This window comes from Eptesicus fuscus, chromosome 18, assembly GCF_027574615.1.
Source record: "Eptesicus fuscus isolate TK198812 chromosome 18, DD_ASM_mEF_20220401, whole genome shotgun sequence".
Lineage (NCBI taxonomy): Eukaryota > Metazoa > Chordata > Mammalia > Chiroptera > Vespertilionidae > Eptesicus > Eptesicus fuscus.
This window is the reverse complement of record NC_072490.1, coordinates 35364091-35388252: the sequence shown is the minus strand read 5'-3', so window position 1 is coordinate 35388252 and position 24162 is coordinate 35364091. Positions and strand designations below refer to the sequence as shown.

The 24162-nt window shown below is 41.3% G+C and overlaps 1 pseudogene; it reads left to right on the top strand.

Moving 5' to 3' along the window:
* Positions 1 to 5012: 5012 nt before the first annotated feature.
* Positions 5013 to 16158, top strand: LOC103295692 (60S ribosomal protein L39-like; annotated as a pseudogene).
* The last annotated feature ends 8004 nt before the right edge of the window (positions 16159 to 24162 follow it).

The following is a 24162-nucleotide window of genomic DNA, read 5'->3' as shown; positions in this document are numbered from 1 at the left end:
ATGCCCAGCTTTTGGGCTTGATCCCCAGTAGGGGGTGTGCAGAAGGCAGCTGATTAATGATTATTTCTCATTGATGCTCCTCTCTCTCTGAAATCAATACAAATATATTAAGAAAAAACACCTACCAGAAAATAACAATAAATTAATGGAATATTTGAAAAGTACTTTTTAATGGTCTTGTGGGCTTCCATTGTATCAATGAAAGAATTTATAGTTAAGCAGTTCTCAGGGAATATTCTGATTCAGCACCCAAGATTGGGATACTTACTATGTGTTTGATGTTATATTAGGCTTTGTAGATCACTCTGAAAGTAGCAGAAGACAGAATTTCTCACCATGAGGTGCTTGCTAACTACAAAGAAAGCTGGATAGACACTAACACATAAACACACACAAGTATAGCCTCTCTTACAAATAGTATTTGGGTGCATGGTACATTCAGGTGCTAGTCTAAGGCTCAAGGAATCCTATCTAATAAAAGAGAAACATGCAAATTGACCATACCTCCGCTATGCCCACAAGCTACGCCCACCAGCCAATCAGGAGCGAGTATGCAAATTAACCCAACAAATATGGTGGCGGCCACAGAGCTGGAGCAAGCAGGAGGCTTGGGTTGCCCCCGGCGATGGAGGAAGCCAAGCTTCCCGCCCACTCTGGCCGGCCCTGGCCTCTGCTCAAGCTACAAAGTTTCAATTATAGAAGATAAATAAATCCCAACAAAAATGGCAGCAGCCACAGAGCTGGAGAGAGCAGGAGGCTTGGGTTGCCCCTGGCGATTGAAGAAGCCAAGCTTCTCACCTGCCCTGGCTGATCCTGGCCTCTGCTCAAGGCTACAAAGTTTCAATTATAGAAGATAAATAAATCCCAGATACCAGGGCCTCCACTTGGGTCGCCAGGGGGCATGGCCAGCCTGCAAACCACCACAGGCCCCTCACCCAGGCTGCCCCATGCCCCAAGGGAACCCTCACCTTGATCCAGGACACCCTTCAGGGCAAACCAGCCAGCCCCACCCGTGCACCAGGCCTCTATCCTATCTAATAAAAGAGTAATATGCAGATTGACCATCACTCTAAGTTGGCTGCCCCCATGTGTTCAAAGATGGCTGCCCCTATGTGGACACAAGATGGCCACCACAAGATGGCCAGCAGGGGAGGGCAGTTGGGAGGGACCAGGCCTGCAAGGGAGGGCAGTTGGGGGTGATCAGGCCTGCAGGGGAGGGCAGTTAGGGGTGATCAAGCCTGCAGAGGAGGGAAGTTGGGGGTGACCAGGCCGGCAGGGAAGGGCAGTTAGGAGTGACCAGGCCTGCAGGGGAGGGCAGTTAGAGGTGACCAGGCCTTCAGGGGAGAGCAGTTAGGGGTGACCAGGCCTGCAGGGGAGGGCAGTTAGGGGCAATCAAGCTGGCAGGGGAGCAGTTAGGCATCAATCAGGCTGGCAGGGGAGTGGCTAGGGGTGATCAGGCTGGCAGGCAGAAGCAGTTAGGGGCAATCAGGAAGGCAGGCAGGTGAGCAGTTGGGAGCCAGCAGTCCTGGATTGTGAGAGGGATGTCCCAGATTGGAGAGGGTGCAGGCTGGGCTGAGGGACACCCTCTTTTCCCCCTTCACCCCCCCCCCCCCATGCACAAATTTCGTGCACCAGGCCTCTAGTATAGTGATAACACAGAGTAGATCTATGCATTCTCATAGCTATCCAGTCCAGCTTCCCTGACTTTGATATTGTTATCTCCTCTGTCTGGGTTGCATTCTCCACCTTGTTCTGGTTATCTGAATTCCACCCATTTTACAAGGCTCGGGTCCTCCCTCCCCTGTGAAATCTTTTCCTACCCCAAAGATCTCTTCTTCTGGCTTCTTTAACACTCACTGCCTGCTCCACTTTCTGATGACTCACAGACTGCTCTGCTATTGCTAGTTATGTGTTCACATGTTTATGAGTTGTCTTCTTAAGGGCAGAACTTGGGTTTTCTTTACCCTTGAATCTCCTTCACCTTCCAGTGGCTAGCATAATGCTTTGCACATATTAGGTGCTCAAAACATGTTTGCTAAATGTTTGATTTTTAAATTTTATACATACACTGCAAGCTTAATGGTTAGAGAGAATTACTTAGTAAAATATTTAAGAAGATAGCCCAATCATCCAAAAAAAAAAAAAAAATGGAAGTGCTAGTGTCTGAAGTCCCACCATTAGAGATTCATGCCTTTGGAAAAGATTCTTCTGATTCTCTAAAAAATACTTCTAGGAAGACAATAGGTTAAATTAAGTTTATTTCTTAAGTTATTAGTGACTTAACAGTTTTATTCTCCAATAGACATGAGAACTGAGTTGGGTAAAAGAACAGTTTGATTTTCAAATAGCTGAGAATGCATTCAGTGTCAGGCACTGTGCTTAATGTTGGAGTACAACGATGAATGACACAATCCTATCCTTGAAAAGCTTACATTCTAGTCACCAGAATACTATAATTTCTTCAGGGGCTATGAAAAAGCCAAGCAAAGGCGATAAAACTCTTAGCCCACCCTGTAAGATGGAGGGAAGGCTTACTGGAGGAGTCATCAACTACCATTCCTCCAAGCTTTCTCTGCCTGAGTGTTTCCCCACTTTTCTGCAGCTGCATCAACACTCATCTCAAATGTCACTTCCTCTGAGAAGCCATCCTTAAGCCTCACAAGCAGAATGAATCCCTTCCTTGTTGGTGCTCCTAAACCACTTTACCCAACTGTATTATTTGCCATGTCTTATGGTGGTTAATTGTTCCTCTGTCTATCCTCTCCTCTCTCCTCTCGCCCACATAGAATGTAAACCCCACAGGCAAGGGCCTCTTTCCATTCATATCAGTCTATCTGGTACACGGTAGATGGGAAGACCAGTGTGTTATTATAGTTGGTTGGAGATCTCTCAGATGTCATTGGGTCTCTGGCTCAGAGCTGGGCTGTGCATCTTCAGGCTCCAAGTTGAAGGTCAGCTAGGATGTAGGAAGCAAGAGCTGCTTGCCAATATTAGTGGCAAGCTGCTCATTGATTCCATTCAGCCCAATACATATGTACTGAGAACTTGTTCAAATAAGAATCCAGCCACCATTGCTGGAATTCCTACCGTGAGCCAGGTGCATTACACACATGATCTCATTTAGTCCGTGTAACAATTTTGAAAAGTTATTTCCTTTTATCAGCTGAGAAAAAGAGCCTCACAGGGCTAATTTGCCCAGAGTGGTCTGAAAGGAAAGTGTAACTGTTGTGTCTTGTTCCACTACAGCACAGGGATTAAGTATATCTCACTAGACATGAAAACAAAGGTCCAGGGGTCACCCAAGATTCAGGGAGTACACATGGGAAAGTGGCAATCAGAGAGTCTTCAGAGATCTGGCTAATGAGTGAACTGGGAAAATACACGAGGAAAGAAAGATCTTGAAGAGACTACCTTCTTGGTACTACATCAGATGCACCAAAGCCTGTTAGGGAGGTGAACACAGAAGGGACAGGGGAGCCTTAGATGTGCCATTTGGGAGTCTCGTGTGTGTGTGTGTGTGTGTGTGTGTGTGTGTGTGTGTGTGTGTTTCTGGCCTTACACATGGTTTCCTCTCTGGTAGATGAGGAGGGGAGAGAAGTACACGCTCTTAGGCGAGCCATTCGCGAGTGCAGCCGTCAAAACTGCGCCCACACATCCTACCAAAACTGAGTGGAGAGGTTCTGTTCACCCTATCCTCCCCAACGTAGAGGTGACCCTAGGACTTATCTCCATCACCTTGGGGGTGGGGGTGGGGGATGTTTTTCTCACCCCAGTATCGAGGAAAGGGAGGGGAGAAGCTCTTCTCCATCTCACTATAGGATGTGGGTGTGTGTATGTGTGTGAGTGGGGACAGATTATTCCTCATATGGGGGTTGGGGAGATGACACATTTTCCCCAGCTTTGCGAAAAGAGGTGGTTGTTTTCTTTCTCATTACAGCGTGTGTGTGTGTGTGTGTGTGAGAGAGAGAGAGAGAGAGAGAGAGAGAGAGAGAGAGAGAGAGTGTGTGTGTGTGTGTGTGTGTGTGAGAGAGAGAGAGTGTGTGTGTGTGTGTGTGTGTGTGTGAGAGAGAGAGAGAGAGAGAGAGAGAGAGAGAGTGTGTGTGTGTGTGTGTGTGTGTGTGTGTACGTGCGTGCACGCACCCGGGAAATGGCTCCTTTCTCACCTTTAACACCTCTCTTCCCTCCGAAGTTTCCTTCGCTTCCATCTCTAGTGGGACACGGCTCTCTTCTCCCCAACCAGAAGGTGGTAGGGGCTCTTGGCTCCCTTTTTCCTATCATTGGGGAGCAGCACTGGCTCCCACATCCTCCCCACAGAGCCACATTCAGGTGGCAGGAGGCCCGGCTCTCCCCAGCCTCCCGATCCGCAGACCCGGGAGGCCCGCGGCTAGGTGCGGGGTGCGTAGGCGGCGAGTCGGGGGCGGGGCCGGCTCTGCGGCGCGGGGCGGGGCTAGTTGTGGCCCCGCCCCCTCCCTGCGCTAATCTTCGCGCCGCCTGGACCGCCCGGCCCAGTCTGTCTGCTGGGCTCGCGCGCCGCGGACCGCGCGTCTGCACCCTCGGCCGCCTCAGCCCCCTCGGGCGCCTCAGCCCCGCCGCCGCCGCCTCAGGCTCGCCCTCCGCGCCTCTCGGTCCCGCCGCCCCGCGCGCCCCCAGCCCCTTCAGCCAGATGATGAACTTCCTGCGGCGCCGGCTGTCGGACAGCAGCTTCATCGCCAACCTGCCCAATGGCTACATGACCGACCTGCAGCGGCCCGAGCCCCAGCAGCCACCTCCGCCGCCCCCCGGCCCGGGCGCGGCCTCGGCCTCGGCCTCGTCGGTGCCCGCGGCCGCCTCTCCCGGCCCCGAGCGGAGGCCGCCGCCGCCGACCCCCGCGCCCGCGCCGCAGCCCGCGCCTCCCGCGGCCTCGGCGCCGTCGATGGGCAGCAGCTTCTTCAGCTCGCTGTCCCAAGCCGTGAAGCAGACGGCCGCCTCGGCCGGCCTGGTGGACGCGCCCGCGCCCGCGCCCGCCGCCGCCAGGAAAGCCAAGGTGCTGCTGGTCGTCGACGAGCCGCACACCGACTGGTAGGTGCCTGGCCGCCGCCGCGGCGGGGAGCTCCCGGGGCCGCGAGGGAGATGGATGGCCTCGGGGAGACGGACAGTCCAGACCCAGAAAAAGGAGGGTCTGCGTGGTCCCGCAGTCGGGCGAGGGGGGCGAGGGGCGGGGGAAGCGGGTGTTCGTAGGGTGGGAGGCGGCGCCGGCCGCCTGGAAAGGTAAGTCCTGAGGTCAAAGATGTCCTCATGTGTCTCGGATCCCCCCGGACACATAGAAGGAGCCGCTGTGTGCCACAGGGGAGAGTCGTAAGAATCAGAGTTTGTTTTTGAGGGGCGGGCGGCGAGGACAGACGTTTCAGCCCAGGCACGGAAAAGACGAGGTAAAAATGGTTCCGTATCACGAAGGGATGTTTAAACCAAAAAAAAAAGAAAAAAAAAAAAAAAAGGTTCTACTTGATGAGGCACGAGTGACTTTGGAAAGGAAATGGGTATTTTTCGGGGAGGGAGGAGAGGGTATGTTTCACCTGGCCCGTTGGGGGCTGATGTCAATATTGACATCAAGATGGAGCCAATCACAGATGCGGAAGCCCAGGTGTACGTGGGCTTGCTCCCGTGCAGCGCAGCTGCAGACCGCTCAAGAAGAGTGAAATTTTTGTATTTTGTGCAGCAGGGAGGGGATTTGTGGATTTCTTTGGTTTGGGTATGTGTGTGGGGAATGGAAGTGATGGTGGTTTTTTTTTTTTTGGTTTTTTATTTTTCCTGCTAGAAAGATGGTGACCGTGGCAAAATATTCTGGATCATTAAAGGGCCACAAATCAAAAGAGATCTGCCTTAATGCAGCAGACAGGGGACTTAAAGAATTATTATTATTATTATCATTATTATTAATTATTAAGGGATATTCCAACTTAGAATGGGAAGGCTGGGGGGAAATGTTACCTCTTGTTGATAAAAGCAGGAATGAGATCCATTTAAGACCAATCAATGAAAAGCAGTTCTATTTTATGTGTCACAAGTTGACCTAGGGATAATGGTTGGGGTCGGAGGTGATGGTGGAATTGACTGGGGAAAGGCTTGAAGAAATGAAGACGCCAGAAATCTGGGTTGCTTTTTTCTGGAATAGGGAAAGGGTTGTGTTTGTTTGTTTGTTTGTTTGTTTTTCTTTCTCACAGGAGTTGAGGTTGGAGACTGGACCTGAGTGTTTCCTCCCCAGAGGGAGGGAGGCACAGAGGGACCGCAGAGCTGTTTATCTCCATCTTCTCTTTTGGCTGCTTCACTGCTTTTATTTCTCTATCACTTTCTCACTGGGTGACCCAGAGGGAGGGAGGGAGGGAGCGAGAGGGTGGGTGTGGTGGAAGTGAGATGTAGATGAGGAGATGCCCTCCTGCTGGCCCCTGATAGGACCATTCTGAATAGCCATTTAGGTGACTTGTGTCATTGGCCTTTTCTCCAGACAGTGGAGTAGAAAATCTGAAGGGACCACTGTTAGGAAATGACAAAGGCACAAGCAAGAGTGTAATGGGGAAAGTATACGAGTATAAATGATGGTGCCATTGATAGCCTCCTAGGAGAATTACTCTAACTCAGTTTAAATCAACAAGTGGTTATTAGTGGGGAGGGAAGGTAATAAACTTTATTGAGCATCCGTTATATGCCAAACCCTGTGCTAGGTGCTCTAATACATATCTCATTGAGGCTTAGCAAAACTAAGCAATGTGTTTGCAGTCATGTAGCCAGCAAATGATAGGACCAAGATTTGAATTTAGGCCCATTTGACTCCACTGTTGCCACTGCACTGCTTCACTATTGCTTCATTGTTATTATGTTATTAGCAATATTAATAATAGGCTCCCTCTAGGGGCTAGGCAGTGTAGGGGCCTTACTGAGATCTCACGATCAAGTTTAGGAGATACAAAGGACGCATGAAGCAGTTAACAAAAAGGAATCTAGAATTATTAGTTAAGACATTCAGTGAATGGAGTTATTGGAGAAAGTGTCACAAAAGAGGAGTTTTGAAGAAAGGCCAGGTAAAGGAGGGGAGAAATGGGAATGACATTGGTGCTTCATTTTTCTATGCAAGAGTCTGATCCTCCTGCACCTTATCCAGTTGAAGGCATTTGTTTGGGATCTAATTTACCAGTTAGGTACCTGTAGGTAGAAAGGTACTCATCTGTATGGGTATGATGAGGCTGCTGTGCATTTCTGTTTAGTTCTAACAGTGTCACATGGCTTGAAATTGGAAACTTTCCTTGGATATGATTATTCTTTAGAAAGATCGCCTGGCATGAACCAGAGAATTTGCCTTGCCCTGAAGACCAGACTTCTGAGGGAAATAATGGAAGCCACTTTCCTATGGGCTGACTCCCAACTGTTTACTGATTTTCTCTGAAGTAATAACATTGATTTATTAAAACTCATAAAACCAGTTTAAGTCTGGTGCTTGACAGCAGTTCTCTGCTTGTGTTTCTGTGCTTAATAGCAATCCTCAGAATTGCTGTTTGTCTTCTAACATGTCTAAATTATAAAACACACAAACATCTTGGTTAAATACTGATGAATGGTTTTATTGAAAGGTCTTTGACTTAAGGAGCAGGTGCCTGCTTATGACAAGCACAGGGTCTTAAAGGTGCTTTTTGCTCCAAAGGCTGGTTTTAGTAAATTAGTCTCACGGTTTAAACTCCTAGATAGTATGCAGTGAGCAGGTGTCATTATATGCCCAATATTATTTTCCTGGTGATGAATAGGAAGTCAGAGTGGAGCTCTCAGTAGAATTTAACCATATTGGTCCCATCTAATATAGAATGCTAAAATAAAGAGGGTTTTAACAAGCATTTAAATAATTGGAGATTTAAAAGAAGGGGTTAAAATAGGCAGTCTCTCAGAGCAGCCTTAATGCATAGTGATTCCTTTGAATTTCTGTCAGTGTAATTGTGGGCAGTGGAATTTAGAGACCTTACCACTGACCAAGTTGATGGGGAAATTGGAGGTGTTTCTCTTTTTCTCTCTCTTTTGCTTGAAATATGTTTTTATTGGTTGCCTGAGATCTTAGATTAATTGTACACTAAAGGATTATTGCAAAATGTATCTGTTTCACTAAAAATGAGATAAAACTCATTATGTACTAGTAATTATTATTATATTTTAATATATTTTTATTGATTTCAGAGAGGAAGGGAGAGGGAGAGATAGAAACATCAATGGTGAGAGAGAATCATTGATCGGCTGCCTCCTCTATGCCCCCTACTGGGAAAAGAGCCTGAAACCTGGCATGTACCCTGACTGGGAATCCCACCATGACCTCTTAGTTCATATAGTTTGAAGCTCAGCCACTGAGTCACGCTGGCAGGACAATAGTAATTATTATTAATGGTTGATATATATTTAAACCACTAATTGTATGTGTGCATGTGTGAATGTCTGTGTGCGTTTTTTTCAGGATATGTGTTTGTGTATACTATATCAGTATTATATATGTATTATATATATATGTGTGTGTGTGTATGTGTGTGTTATATATCCTGAATATGTATCTTCTTTTAAGGCTAATACATAAATTTGAAGTACAGTTAAGACTGCATTTTAATAAATGATCTTGTATTTAAACAAGGAATAGGTATCCATTTGTATATGTTGGTGGTTGTTTTTCTTTCTGTGTTTTACACTTTCACTGGTGAAGAGGTAACTTTTCCCTCAGATTCTCTCCTGCCCCCCTTTTAGTGATTCCAGTCCCAGTGATCAAGTGAGTTTATTCCTCCTGGCAAGTCTCAGTGTTTGCTTTGAAAATCAGTACAACACAGGCATTCTAAAACTTACCTCGATTATCTAGAGACTGCAGATAGACAAATCCACAGATGTTTGTTGAGCACCTTCTCTGTAAAGGGTATATATGCTAAGAAAAAATGAGACATTGTATCTGTTTTCTAAGATCTTTCTGTCCATTTGGGTACATAAAATGAATATATGTTTTTTAAAACTTACTAAAAACTACCCCTTGTGCTCTAGCTGGTTTGGCTCAGTGGATAGAGTGTCAGCCTGTGGACTGAAGAGTCCTGGGTTCAATTCCAGTCAAGGGCACATGCCCAGGTTGCGGGCTCGATCCCCAGTGTGGGGCATGCAGGTGGCAGGTGATCAATGATTCTCTGTCATCATTGATGTTTCTATCTCTCTCTACCTCTCCCTTCCTCTCTGAAACCAATAAAAAAATATAAAAACAAATAAAAACAACTACCCCTTGTATCCATAATTCATAGTATGGTCCTTGGATCAACAGCATTGGCAGTAACCAGGAGCTTTTTGAACTACAGATGATCAGGTCTCACCTATGCCTACTGAATAATAGTTTGTATTTAAATAAGATCTCCAGGTGATTCACATGCACATTAAAGGTGCATTGAACTAAAGTGTATGTGGTTAGTGCTAAAGGTGTGGCAGCAACACTGCTATCATTTATCGAACAACTACTGTATTCCAGATGTCTTTCCATATCCCAGATATTACAAATAACATTTAATCTATATCACAGCAATGTAGTACTTTAGAAATTTGAAAGAGTGAGAGATGGATATGGTCTAGAGTGGGAAGGGAATGTTTAATGAAAGCAGTATGATTTGAATGGAGCCTTAAGGAATTTGAATCAAAAGAGATAGGAGTCCAAACAGTGGGTAGTACAAGGAAAGTACAGTGGCAGGAAAGAAGGGAAATAACAAAGAAACTGGATTGATGGATTAGCTAGGCAGCAGCTGTTTCTATTTTAAAACACACACACAATTTTATTGATTTCAGAGAGGAAGGGAAAGGGAGAGAGAGAGAGAAACATCAATGATGAGAGAGAAGCACTGATTGGCTGCCTCCTGCCTCCCCATACTGGGGATCAAGCCTGTAACCTGGGCACATGCCCTGACCTGGAATCGAACTGTGACCTCCTGGTTCATAGGTTGACGCTCAACCATTGAGCCATGCAGGCAGAGCAGCAGCTGTTTCTATTCAGACTTTTGGCATTTCATTAAGAATAGGGGAAATTAATGTTCTGGCCAGTTTTGTTCGATGATTAGAGTGTCAGCCCGAAGATCAAAGAGTTGCAAGTTCAATTCCCCATCAAGGACACATACCTGGGATGCAGGTTCAATCCTTGGCCCCAGTCGAGGGCCCATGTTGGAGGCAACCAATCGATGTTTCTCTCTCTCTCTGTCCCTCCCTCCCTTCCACTCTCTCTAAAAATCAATGGAAAAAATATCCTCAGGTGAGGATTAACACAAAAAGGGGGGGGGGGAAAGAATAGGGGAATTTGAAGTGCAGGGGTCTGGACCTTTGCTTGTGAGTGGCTCTAGAAAAATATTTGAATTGAAATTTGGGGGAAAGCTCAAGTGAAGTTTGAGGCTTCTCTCTGCTAAATATTTTATTTATGTGTTCTGTTTCTGATTAATACAAACATAGTAATTCCATAGAATTTCATTGTTCATAGTAACATTATTAGAGCTGGATGATTATCTGGATTACTTTATAAATGGGGGAAATATTTATCTAAAGAAGGAAAGAGACTTGTTCAAGGTTACTCAACTAGTTGATGACAGAACTAGAACTAGAATCTAGAACTTCAGTTTCTATACTAAGCCTTTTTTCCTTCTTTACCATGTTACAGTAACCCTCTATTTTACCATCTTTCTTACCTTACTAATTTTTCTCTATCTCTTTCTCTGAAGGACAGATAGGGACTTTTGATCTTATTATAGCATTTGAACTCAGGAATCTGAACCATCATCTAGCCCAGAGAAATGGAATGATTTGCCCAAAGTCAAATAAGAAGTTAGTGAGAGAATGGAGACTAGAACTCACATCTTGTTTCTTTCTACTTTTAAGTCACTCTGAGTAGATCCCTCAAATTTAATCCTTTTTCTCCTTAAAAATACTGTTTGTGTCTGTTTCTTTTAAGGATTTGTTGTGGAATTGCTGGTAAATGCTTAAAAAGAACCACATGAGCATATCACACTGTATCTATACCAGCAATTTCACTGTTTTATTTGTGTTATTGATGTTTCAGCAAAGGTCATTATAAAATGGTTGAAGGAGACTCTTAGAGAGCTAGTCATCAAAATCCAACAATATTCTTAAGTTAATGGGATTGCGCTACAATGATGACCTTCCTATTAGGGGCCCATTTTTATCTTAGTATCCCCGTCTACCTAAGATTGCTTATTGTCTTTTTGTATCCAAGTTCAGATTTGTGGTAACATTAGGCTTGTCAATATATTTTTTAAAATTTCATTTATTTATTAAATTTATTGAGGTGACATTGGTCAACATGAACATATAGGTTTCAGGTGTGGGTTTCTATATTACAAGATCAGTATACTGTGTGCCCACCACCCAAATTCAAATCTTCTCCTTTCACCATATATTAGGATCCCCTTCTTCCCCCACCCCCTTTCCTTTGGCAACCACCATACTGCTGTTTGTGTTCATGAGTTTCAGTTTTATATCCTATATATGAGTGAAATCATATAGTTCTTAACCTTTTCTGACTGACTTATTTCACTTAGCATAATATTCTCAAGGTCCATCCATGTTGTTGCAAATAGTGCTATTTCATCCTTTCTTTTGACTGAGTAGTACTCCCTTGTGTATATGTACCACATCTTCTTTATGCAGTCCTCTATTACAGGGCACTTTGGTTGTTTCCATGTCATGGCCACCGTGAATAATGCATAGGGGTGCATATATCTTTTATTTTTTGGTTAATATTTTGTCCATTGATTTTTAGACAGAGTGTAAGGGAGGGGAAGGGATACAGAGAGAGAAACATCAATGCGAGAGAGACGCATTGATAGGTTGCCTCCCGCTTGGGTATTGAGCCTGCAACCGAGGTATGTACCCTTGGCAGGAATCGAACCTGGGATCTTTTGGTCTGAGGTCCAACGCTCTATCCACTGAGCCAAACCAGCTAGGGTGGGGTGCATATATCTTTGTGAATAGGCTTGTCAGTATTTTGCTAAGCAATATGTAATGGAGGCCTAAACAAGAAATTTTCCAGAATTGCATAACTTCCCCTCAAATTTACAAAACAATTTAACTGGAATATGATTCAGTGCAATTGATCATCTAACATAAGCCAGTTGCTGGAGATACAAGGATAAGTTGGGCATAGACCTTGTCTACTGGGATCTTTGAGTCCACTAGGGGAGAGGACAGATATTTAAATAGGATTTTAATATAGTACAATAATTAGTATACATAGGGTGCAATGGGAACACAAAGGTAGGCTGTCCTGAGGAATGAAGATGTTGTGGTTAGAAATGTTTGTACCATTAAAAATGTACCACTGTGTATTCTTAGGTAAGCCACTTTGCCTCCTCTTTTTAAAAAAAATATATTTTATTGATTTTTTACAGAGAGGAAGGGAGAGGGATAGAGAGTTAGAAACATCAATGAGAGAGAAACATCGATCAGCTGCCTCCTGCACACCCCCTACTGGGGATGTGCCCGCAACCAAGGTACATGCCCTTGACTGGAATTGAACCTGGGACCCTTCAGTCCGCAGGCCGACGCTCTATCCACTGAGCCTAACCAGTTAGGGCTTGCCTCTGGTTTTTGATTCTCTAAAATCTGTGAAATGCTCTAGGCCTGAAACAGATTTTCTAACTTCCTTTACAGCACTGTTCCATGTTACAGTGTTTGTACCATTTTCTTTCAAAAACTTTAGCTCTATATTTTATTCTATGTGGCAATGCTTGCAAATATTTGGAAAAAGAGGCATAGGTCAATAAATGAGTAAACATGCCCTTGGTTGATCTTCTAATACTCTCCTTTCAGTACCTCCTTTTTACGATATTGCTATCATGTAGTATCCTGAAAAAAAGGGGTCAGTCCTATAATGCCTTCTGTGTATATTTCCTCCTCGGTGATGGAAATTGGAAACTTATGGTTGAATTCTTCTTTCCCTGATAGACTATATATACACACACATATATATATATAGTGAAGTGTTGGCTTAATAGCATTTATTTATTGATCCCTGCCATGTGCACTGTGCTTTACAGTTTACACCACATACTAGTATTCATACCCATTTTTTATGTTATCTTCACAATGATCTTAAGCAATAGATAGAATATCCATTTCATAGATGAATAAACAGACTCATGAAAATAGTCACTTTCCCAAGATTATATACCTATTAAGCTGAAGTGTTAGTATCTGAACCCAGATTGATAGATTCATACAAAAAAGAAAAAGATAAATTTGCCAGCAGAAAATTAGAAAATTAATTTTTTCTTATAAGAAAAGTTTCTTTTGCAAAAGGATTTATTTAAAAAGTGCCTCACTGCTTTTGAAGTTACTCAATTTACAAAAAATTTATATACACAGCTTTTTCAAGATGATATCCATTGCATAGAATGAGGGCATGGTTAAACTCAGTGTCTCAGGATGGAGAGTTGCATCTTATTTTTTGTGTGTTTAATGGCATGCACGCTATGTGTACACCTTAGGATCTTGTGAGACCTCTTGCATGCTTATTGGGTGGCATTGTCCTCCTTTGAGCTTCCCACATATGCAATTGAATACCAGGAAGCTACACATAACTTTTTAGAGAGAGGAGAGGATGATATAGGAAGCTTTCCTATTTTGCAGACACTACTTCAGTGCAGCAGGAGGGAGTAACATAGAATAGGGTAAGTGACTTATTAAAGTGAGCAAGTACCAAAGATACTTGAACTCCAAGGATGCCCAGGCAGCAGGACTAGGAATAGAAGTATTGTTTGACAGTAGGTATTTCTGAAATTTTAGTCAGTTAATGTAACATCCTAAACCAGGTCAGGATTATATTCAATCATGAAACAATGTGAATGTATAGGATTGAGGGTCAAAAGACCTAGGGTTGAGATCTGGCTCCACCATTAACCATATAACCCTATCAGAGGTACATAACCTCATTGGGGACCTGCTATGTTCCTGACACTGTTCTAGATTCTGAAATAACAAACAGAAATTAGTTTCCTTATCAGTAAAATGGAGATAACAATATCTCATAGCATTGTTGTGAAAATGGAATAAAATAAGGTTCTGAAGAAGTACTTGGTAAAAGGTAAAGTCATACTAATGATTGCTGCATCCTTTCCTGTTTCCAAATGCAGGTACCCAATCTATCTTGGTCCCTTTTTTTTGTTCCCCCAATTTTATTGTTAGGTGATTGTCTATTTTGCACACATTTGTTTATTATAATTGAAGATTGCCGTCTCAAAGACAAAATTATTGGAGGCTTTCTTTTGTATTTTTTAAAGGGCAATGTAATTTAATTTTTCATTTTTTTTCAGTGAAATTGCTTTATTTTTCTTTTTAATTTTTATAGAATTTATTGGGGTGACATTGGTTAATAAAATTATATGGTTTTCAAGTGTACAATTCTATAGTATATCATCTGTATATTGTGTGTTCACCACCCAAAGTCAAGTCTCCTTCCATCACCATTTATCCCCTCCTTTCCCTCTGGTAATCACCATACTGTTGTCTGTGTATATGAGGTTTTGTTTGTTACTTTGTTTTTTTGCTTAATCTCTTCACCATTTTCACCCAACTTCTCCTCCCTTCTGACAGGAGCTGTCATACTGTTCTCTGTATCTATGAATCTGTTTTATATGTTAGTTTATTTTGTCCATTACATTCCATATATAAGTGAAATCATATGGTATTTGACTTTCTCTGACTGGCTTATTTCACTTACGTAATACTCTCCAGGTCCTTTCATGCTGTTGCAAAAGTTTTTTGGCTTTTTTTTTTAAGAGAGAAGCATTACCAATTTTACTCAGCTATATCTAACAATTAGGGGCAGGGCTACATATATCTTTATTATATTCAATAGGTGAAATGAATTCTAAAATAACTAATTCAGTTTCTACTTATAACTAGTTAAGGAAGGATGGCTACAGAGGGAAATGAGAGAAATATGCAGAATGGCTTTAAAAAGTAGTACCTGTGTTCTTTCCCTTATCAAATCCATCTTTCACATTGTGTTCAGAGTATTCCTAAACACAACAAAAGTTCTTATAAAGTCAATTTCCTTTGTAACACTCTTCTCTAACACACTGTTGTTCATAAGGCTAATTCACAACCTGGGTCCAGTTTATCTTTCATACTTTTGCTATACTCTCAAGTTTTTTCTATACATTGGATTACCCTTCTCCTGAATACATACTTGAATTTCTGGAGACTGTGCTAATATTACACAATTGCCTTTGGAATGCTCTTATTCTACTTCTCTCTCTTACTTCAGCACTCATTTCTTTTGTTCCATTTTCAGAGGATGAGGATACTGAATATTGTTTAAAAAAGACCCACCCCCTCCTGCCTTCTCCATGATCTTATTCAAAATTTTATCCCTTTCTCCTGTTTATGATCTCATTTTCTACTGGTTGCTTCTAAGAGTTGCTCCATCATTGTAAATAAAAAAACAAGCAAAAACTTCCTCTCACCTTCTTAATAATTCTTCCAAATGTGAAAGAAAAATCTTAGTCTTGCCCAGCGGGCGTGGCTCAGTGGTTGAGCGTCGACCCATGAATCATGCATGGGTCGAAGTTCGATTCCCGGTCGGAGCATAGGGTTGCAGGCTCGATCCCCGGTGTGGGGTGTGCAGGGGGCAGCCAATTGATGATTCTCTCTTATTATTGATGTTTCTATCTCTCTAGCCCTCTCCCTTCCTCTCTGAAATCAATAAAAATATATTTTAAAAAATCTTATTCTTGTCTTCCTTCTCTTTCTTTCTCCGCAATCGAGGTGCGTGTGTTCGCTTCTCCCTCACCATGTCTTCCCACAAGACTTTCAGGATCAAGAGGTTCCTGGCCAAAAGCAGAATCGGCCCATTCCGCAATGGATTAAGATGAAAACTGGTAATAAAATCAGGTACAACTCGAAGAGGAGACATTGGAGAAGAACCAAACTGTGCCTATGAGGAATCACACTTGAGAGATGACGCGCATATTTATGCTGTATCCAGGTTGCCTACACCTTTAAATGATTGAAAAGAAAGATCGCTACTATCTGGACAGTTGGGGCATTTTAATTGGAAAATTATTAGACTCATGATTTTGCTCTGCTGATTTTTTTTTTTTTTCTGCAGTAGTAGGTTGGTTCAGTAATAAATTTGTGAGACCTTTAAAAAAAATCTTAGTCTTGTCTCTACTTCCTTATCCCATATTTGCCCTCCTGCACTGAACTTGGGCTTCAGCCTTCTCCCTAACACTGAAATTCTTCTTGCTGGGTTTTCTAATTGCTAAATCCAAAGGAAGGTGTCAGTCTATACCTTCACTGATGGGTTTGACGCTGTTTATCTTCCATTGGAAGTCCTTTGGCTCCTGCATTCTTTGTTCTCTTCATACCTGTTCTTTTAAAGTTCCTTCTCATTCTTCTCCTTTGCCTCATTAAATGTAGGTGTTCCTCAGGATTCCATCTTCTGCTGCCCACTTCTTTTTTCTCTCTCCCTCATCTATCCACTCTAAAAATGTGAATTACTTCCTAAATGTAATCAGTTTCCAAATCTTTACCTTTAGCCCAGAACTTTGTTCTGATCTTCAGACATGTTCATTGCCTGATGGACATCTCCATCTGGGTAGTTAAAGGTAACTCAAGGTCATTTGTTCCAGTATTGAATTCCTTATCTTTCCTTCCTATTCCAGTTCTTCTTATATTCTTTATCTTAACTGGGGATAGCAGTGGTCATCTATTTCAATTTCTAATTAACTTTCACCTAGAAATTCTGCAGGTCTCATCATGATTTCCATTTAATAGCTTGAATGAACTATTTAAAATGCAAATTTGACCTTTTCATTTCTTTGCTTAAAGCAGTTGTCGGCAAACTCAGTCAACAGAGCCAAATATCAACATTACAACAATTGAAATTTCTTTTGAGAGCCAAAAACCGACTTCTGCGCATGGGCCACGAAGTTTCAATCACACTGTACATGCGCGCCCGCACGTGGTATTTTGTGGAAGAGCCACACTCAAGGGGCCAAAGAGCCGCATGTGGCTCTCGAGCTGCAGTTTGCCGACCACTGGCTTAAAGCTTTTTAGTGTCGTTCTATGTCCTAAAGATAAAGTTCGTGGCTCTCCTGTGAACTGAACCCTGCTTACTTCTCCAACTCCTTCCAATTATTTCCATCTCTGAACTTCAATTTTCAGCAATACTGAACTATTTGCAGTTCAATACACATGTTATGGCATTTCTTCTTTTTGTCTTTGTTTATACTCCTACTGCAATTGCCCCACCTCCTCTTTCCTTCCTTTTCTTGACTAAACTCATATTCAACTTTTGAAACTGAGCTGAATATTTTCTTTTCTGGAAATCCTGATTTTACCCTCTAGATTATATTGGGCACCTATGCCCTTTCTGAGTGAGGCCTTTTTCAGTTCAGTAGGTATCTTTCTCACTGGACTCAACACAGTAATCTCTGTTTATGTGATAGTGAGTTCTTGGAGAACAGGCTTAGTGTTTTATTTTTGGTTTTGTTGTTGTTGTTTTTTGTATTCTTAGCATCCAGTAGAGCTGTTTGACACATAATTTGAGGTCAGTAAATCTTTGCCAAATTGAGTTGAGGAGAGGGATCCAGAGAATGAGAAAAGGGATAGAAGGAAAGTGGACAGAAAGAAGTATTTTAGGATTAGAGGTATGTTATTATGTTGGAAGTCATGCTTATTCGCTACAAATAGAATATGCTTTAGAATACTTTGCTCTTACTTATACTCTATGAAATACAAATCAACTTACTAGTTTTCACCAGCCCAAATAATAAATCTTTTGAGATTTAGCTCTGAATGAGAGCCATAGCAGCCGTAATACTGGAAAGTATTATCTGGTCCACGGCAGCTTTGAGCAGAGCAAAGAAAATGGAATAAAACTGAGGACCGAGTTTCTCTTCCCTAACCTATATTTTGCTTGGCTCTCAAGGAGCCCATTTTTCTGATGTTAATATTGCTTTCTTACCATATCCAGAGAACTTTTCTTTCAGTGTGGAACTTTAATCTTGGGCCACTCAAGCTTCTTGTTTCTTTCTCTTTGTGGAAAAAAAAAATCCTTTAGGTTATCCAAAGGAATATAGTTTTGTTTTGTTTTTTGAGAATTAAAACAGCATTGTGAGTGAAAAATGTTCACAGTAATTTCTTCATGATCTGACTCTGCTTACTTCTTCAGTCTTACCTTTCTTCGATTCCCTATTCACTTTGATATAATAAGCTACTTAGATTTAACTGACTGTGCCAAGACCCTACATCTTTATTTATACTACTTCTGCTACCTGAAACCTTTTTTCTCCTGTGTGTCTTTGCCTGGACAATACTGGATGATCTTTAAGACTTAATTCAGTGGTCATCTCTTCTAGAGTCAGAACTAGCTTAATCCTTTCTTAAATTCTTTCAATTTGTGTTAGAAACCTTAGTAAACTTGTTTATCTTTCATAACAATTAACTCATTGTAGTATAGTCAGGTTTTATTTATGTGTCTTCTCATTTCCCCACCTTCAAATGATAAGATCTCCTCAAGGATATTGACTATGACTATAACTTTAATTTTAGTCTCCCCAACATTTGGTATGACAAAGAAGGTCTTGAATAATTATTTGTTGGACCAATCAATGACTTATGAAAAAAAATTATGAAAATGTGAATGATGAGCAAAGCAATTCTTCAACTCGGTGTAAATATAAACAAACAATAGCTGCATTAACTGAAGTGACTAGTCAGTAGAACTGGTATAAACACCTTTTCTATAAACTATAGTATTAAAGTACTATAAAAGTATTAATTATTGGTAATAGGTTAGAATGTTCCACACCCTCCCTTACTGAAGCTGAAGATGCATCTGCTCTGCCTCTCTCTAATTCACCATTTTCTGATGTGCATAAGTACCCCAATGCTTACTTACTCTTTCCTTCTGGAGAACAGCTGTCGCATTCTTTTCCTTGCTCTCTTAGTCTAGGCACTAGACACATGTTTGATCTTGGGAAATTTCTTGTTTTCTCTTAATTTCAGTTTCTTTATAAAAAGGAGATAAAATATCTCAAAGGGTTCTTAAGAGAATCAATTGAAATAAATGTCTAACCTGGTGACTGGCACATGAGAAATATTCATTAAATGTTCCATTATGACATTAAGGCTCATTATACTTGAGCCTTTCTCAAATTTTAGGGTCTTTTTTTTCTTTTTAGGACAGTCTTCCATTCCAGTCCTCCCAAGCTGTAATCCCTTTCCAGGATATTTTGCTCTTATTTATTTAGCCTGATTTAATGCTGTATAAAGAGACTTGGGCTTTGTGGGAGGAAATTAAGATTGCCTTTCTCTATTGTGGACTTGAATCCTTGGAGGGCCCTAATAATAATACTAATAACATAGCTAAAGACCATGTTTCTTTTATTCTTCCAGGTTCCAGTGATATCGAGTGAATCTTTTCTTTTTGGACCCTGTATGTGATTCTAGGGATACATATGGATATATTTCCCTCTTCAGTCCCTTCCACCCTCTGATAAATAGCTGATGGTGAGCATTTAAGTTCTATAGAGTCCTAGGTTCACTAACATTTTAACTGTTGGACAAAAGGGCACCAATGAAAGATTGATCTGCTAATCAGTCAGCCTTCAAAGCCTAGTTCAGATCTACCAACAACAGCAATGAGTAAGATGTGTGCAGAGGAGATTTAGGCTAGTTAGGATTTGGGGCAGGGAAGAGAAGTTTGAATAAGCAGGGTAGGAGAAATGATGATAATATACTGGGTGTACTATATGATAGGCAGGCACTATTCTAAGTAGATGTATTAACCCATTTACTAGATTATGAAATGCAATACTCTTATTAGCCTAATCCTATATAATAAAAGCCTAATATGCTAAGTGTCAGTTGTCTGTTCAACCAATCAAAGGGTAATATGCTAATGATATGCTAAGGCCACTCAACTGCTCACTATGACATACACTGACCACCAGGGGGGCAGATGCTCCAACCAGTAGGTTAACTTGCTGCTAGGGTCTGGCTGATCAGGACTGAGTGAGATGGGCGGGGCATGCCCTGGAGCCCTCCTGCAGCCCCTCCCTGCTGGCCAACCTCCTGTGTCCCTCCCCGGCCCTGATCGTGCACTGGTGAAATCCCTTGGCCTGGCCTGTGTCCTCTCGCAATCCAGGACCCCTTGGGGGATGTCAGAGAGCTGGTTTTGGCCCAATCCCGCAGGCCGTCGTGCACCGAATTCGTGCACCAGGCCTCTAGTGAACAAATAAGAAAACTAAAGCTCACAGTGAATCCAGGTTTTGAACTCAAGTAGTTCAGCCCCAACTCTATGTCTTAACCACCATTCCTTTCTTCAATGACACAGACACATGTTTGATCTTGGGCAATTCTTGTTTTTTCTTAATTTCAGTTTCTTTATAAAAAGGAGATGAAATATCTCAAAGGGTTCTTATGAGAATCAATTGAAATAAATGTCTAACCTGGTGACTGGCACATGAGAAATGTTCAATAAATGTTCCATTATGACAAGCAGATTTTCATAGCAGCTTTAAGACAAGTTTACCATAAGGATATTTATAGGAATTTCAAGTAAAATAATTAGTAGACAGGTTTCCATGACACTAAAAATAGCACAAACCTAGATGAATATTTCTTAATTTTGGATGGGGTAGTTTGTTGCGCATAGTTTAGAAAACACTGATAACTAGTGTTTTTTTTAATAAAGATATATTTTATTGATTTTTTTTACAGAGAGTAAGGAGAGGGATAGAGAGTTAGAAACATCAATGAGAGAGAAACGTCAATCAGCTGCTACTGGGGATGTGCCCGCAACCAAGGTACATGCCCATAACTGGAATCGAACCTGGGACCTTTCAGTCCACAGGCCGACGCTCTATCCACTGAGCCAAACCGGTTAGGGCAATAACTAGTGTTTTGAAACCATCTCTGAGGAAGATGTTTTGCAATAGCTTATTTGTAGAAACTTGATACTTTGAGCACTATCACATCCATTGTTTTATTTAATCCTCCACATAGTAGTATTTGTGGAGCAGTAACTAATGTTATTCTCATTTTACATATGAAGGAATTAAGATCCAGGGAGGGTATGATGGTTACCCAAGCTCACAAAGCTAGGGAGTGGTAAGAGTCAGGATTAGAACTTAGTTAGGTCTTCGACTTTGGAGCTTGTCTATTTTTCTATGGGCTTCCTAGATGTAGTTGCAAGTGCCATAGAACTACGTGGTTAGCTAATCTAGTTGTAAACTTATATTAAGTGGGCAAGAATATCAGTTCTTCCAGGCATTTAACAAACTTCTTTGTTTTCCAAGGGTATTTAGCTTAATGAGTTCCTTTTAGTGCTACTTTGTGTCAGAAACTGCTGACACAAAAAGTTAGGCAACAGTGCCATGAAAGGTGATGATAGGAAAGTTGGTTGGGACTGGAATTTATCTTATCTGGAGAGAATGGAGCTAAAAGACCTCAAGAAGCATCATGATGCTCTGGAAAGCATAGGAGATTTGGAGTCAGATGATCTGGATTTAATTCAGTCCATAGCAAGTTGCTATTTTTCTCTAAATCTTGATTTCCTCATCCTTAAAATTGGAGAAATAATACCTGCCCAACTTTCTTCATAGGATTGTTGTGAGGTAAGATTGCAAATCATAATACACAAGATTTAAATATATATGGACTAAATATATACAGATGTGAGGGAGAATTTCCTTTTAAGTATTGACATAGGCAATTTTTCTAGTTTTTAGTAGTAAGAATTTAGGGGAGAAGATAGTTTTTCCCTAGTATCAGGGCTGCTAATTTTGGTCAGAACTGTGGATATGGTGAATTTGAGTGTTTTTACTTTTCGGTGCCTTCTTTCACGACTGATACCTCTCATTCTGTGTCTATGGACATATATCCTATGACCTAGGACTCATTTCAGAGGTTAACATATTTTCTGAAACAAAATTGAGACACAAGGTCTTATTTTTTCAGTGCAAGAAATAGTCTGGGAGATTTTTACATACTGAAATTTGGGTATTTCTGGGAAATTTTGGTCATTGGAGACAATGAGACTGAAAACTTGGAATTAGGAGGTTCTTGAGAGTTGTAGGCCAAATTGTAGTTGGCATCCCTATTTCTTAGATTTTAGTTTTCAGCAATCTAAGTTAATTTTAGCTCAACTATGAGTTATTAATGGTTATTGGTAATCCCTTTTCAGGTTTTTAAGTTTCATAGGAGGTGAAAAATAGAAAAACTTCTCTAACCCTAAGTAATGAATAGTGAAATTTTAGCACTAAGATTGGGGAAAAGGGAGAATCATTCTTTATTGCCATCTGCCTACCTGAAAAGTCTACTCTATTTTGTTTCTTTTTAATCCTCACCTGAGGGTATTTTTACATTGATTTTTTTAGAGACAGTGGAAGAGAGAGGAAAAGACAGAGAGAAATATCAATGTGAGAGAAACACTTCGATTAGTTGCCTCCTGCACATGCTTTGACCAGGCCTCTGGCTGGGGAGGAGCCTGAAACCCAACCATGGTATGTTCCCTTGACCGGAATCGAACCTGGGACTCTTTGGTTTGCAGGCCCATGCTCTAATCACTGAGCCAAACTGGCTAGGGCAAAAGTCTACTCTTTGAATGAATAAATTAGTTGATTTAGCAAAGTGGGATGAGACTGATTTTCCTTTAGTTTCCAGATGAAAATGCATTCAACTTCACTTTGACCCTCAAAGGAAATTGTAGCATTTGTGATTCTGTATTAAGGTCATATATTTAAGTAAAGCTTCATAATTTATTATATACTTTGACTTGCATGTATCATCTCATTTAATTATTACCTTAACCTTGTCAGTTAAGTTGGTAGTAATTTCCTGTTTTGATTAGGAAACAGGAAACCAAGAAAAGCAAGGCTCAGCAAGACTGTGATTTGCTTAAAGTTATAACATAAAATAGGTAGAGCTGCATGTAAAATCTAGATTCTTCTCTCTCTACACTTTTATCCTTACTCAGTGCCCCTTTTCTCCATGCAGCTAAACGTCTTTCCAAGCTTACATTAGTCAATTATGATACTTTTACTTAAAAGCACCAAAGATGGCTAAAAAATTGCTTAAGCTGAAAAGAGCCTGTATGGTCTGTGACAGGTGCTGCGTAGGTTGGTTGAAAAATAACTTAAAGGTTATCTCTTTTCCCTATGTGTTTTTGTTAATGCTTATAATACTTTCATGACTTAAAGTCCTTTGGTGCCTCTGGTATATTTCAGACTGAATTGAAGTTGTCCAGAAAGGAGATTTTAATTCTAGAGCTCAATTCCTTATTTTCCCTTGCACCTGGAAATTTATTTCTTAGTCAGAGCTCAGGGTAGTTTCAGACTTAAGTTCCTACTAAAGAGATGTTCCCTGCTGACCTATTTTCTTCCTTTCTTCCTCCCTCCCTCCTTTCCTCCCTCCCTCTCTGTCTTCATATAGCCAGCCTCTCTTCCTACAGCCTACACTTCCTTTACTTCCAGCTATAGTTATATGGAAGGTTCTGAGAGTCAAAAGGCAATGAGTTTGGGGTTGGAAAAGGATGTGAAGCTCTTGGCCTTTCTAATTCCAAGTGTTCCTGAAAATCCTGGGAGTACCCTGCTGCTATGCCTAGTTCCCAGGACCCTGTGCTATTCTTCAGATTGTTTAGGAGCTAAGGTCTGGGCAGTAGTCTTCTGGGAAGAAAGGCTTCCCGGAGACATTTTAATGGGTTGATTTGTTTCCCCCCCACATTTAAAGCTTAGAAACTGGCACCTAGAGGTCAACATTTTGTTTTTAATGGTTCACCTCCCCTCCTTTTCTTGGGGGGGGGTATTCATTTATTTTGAGGTTTCCCACATATTTCATTTGTTCTTTCATGAATTATTCAATAGAAACTGGTGCTATAATCTTCAGAACAGGAGACATTGCCCTGTCTTCACAAAGTATGTAGTTTAGTTGGAAAGGTAGGTAATTAAGCAAGCAATGTAATAAAGTGTGATTTATTGTTATATTAACATGATTAAAGGAAGTTTTAAATAGAGCATGTTTCTCTCATAATTTTACCATAGCAATAAAGCAACTGCTTTCACATTTTTCTATATTCTCTTCCATTATTTGTCCATATGCAAACATATTTTTACATAATTGTGATTGTTA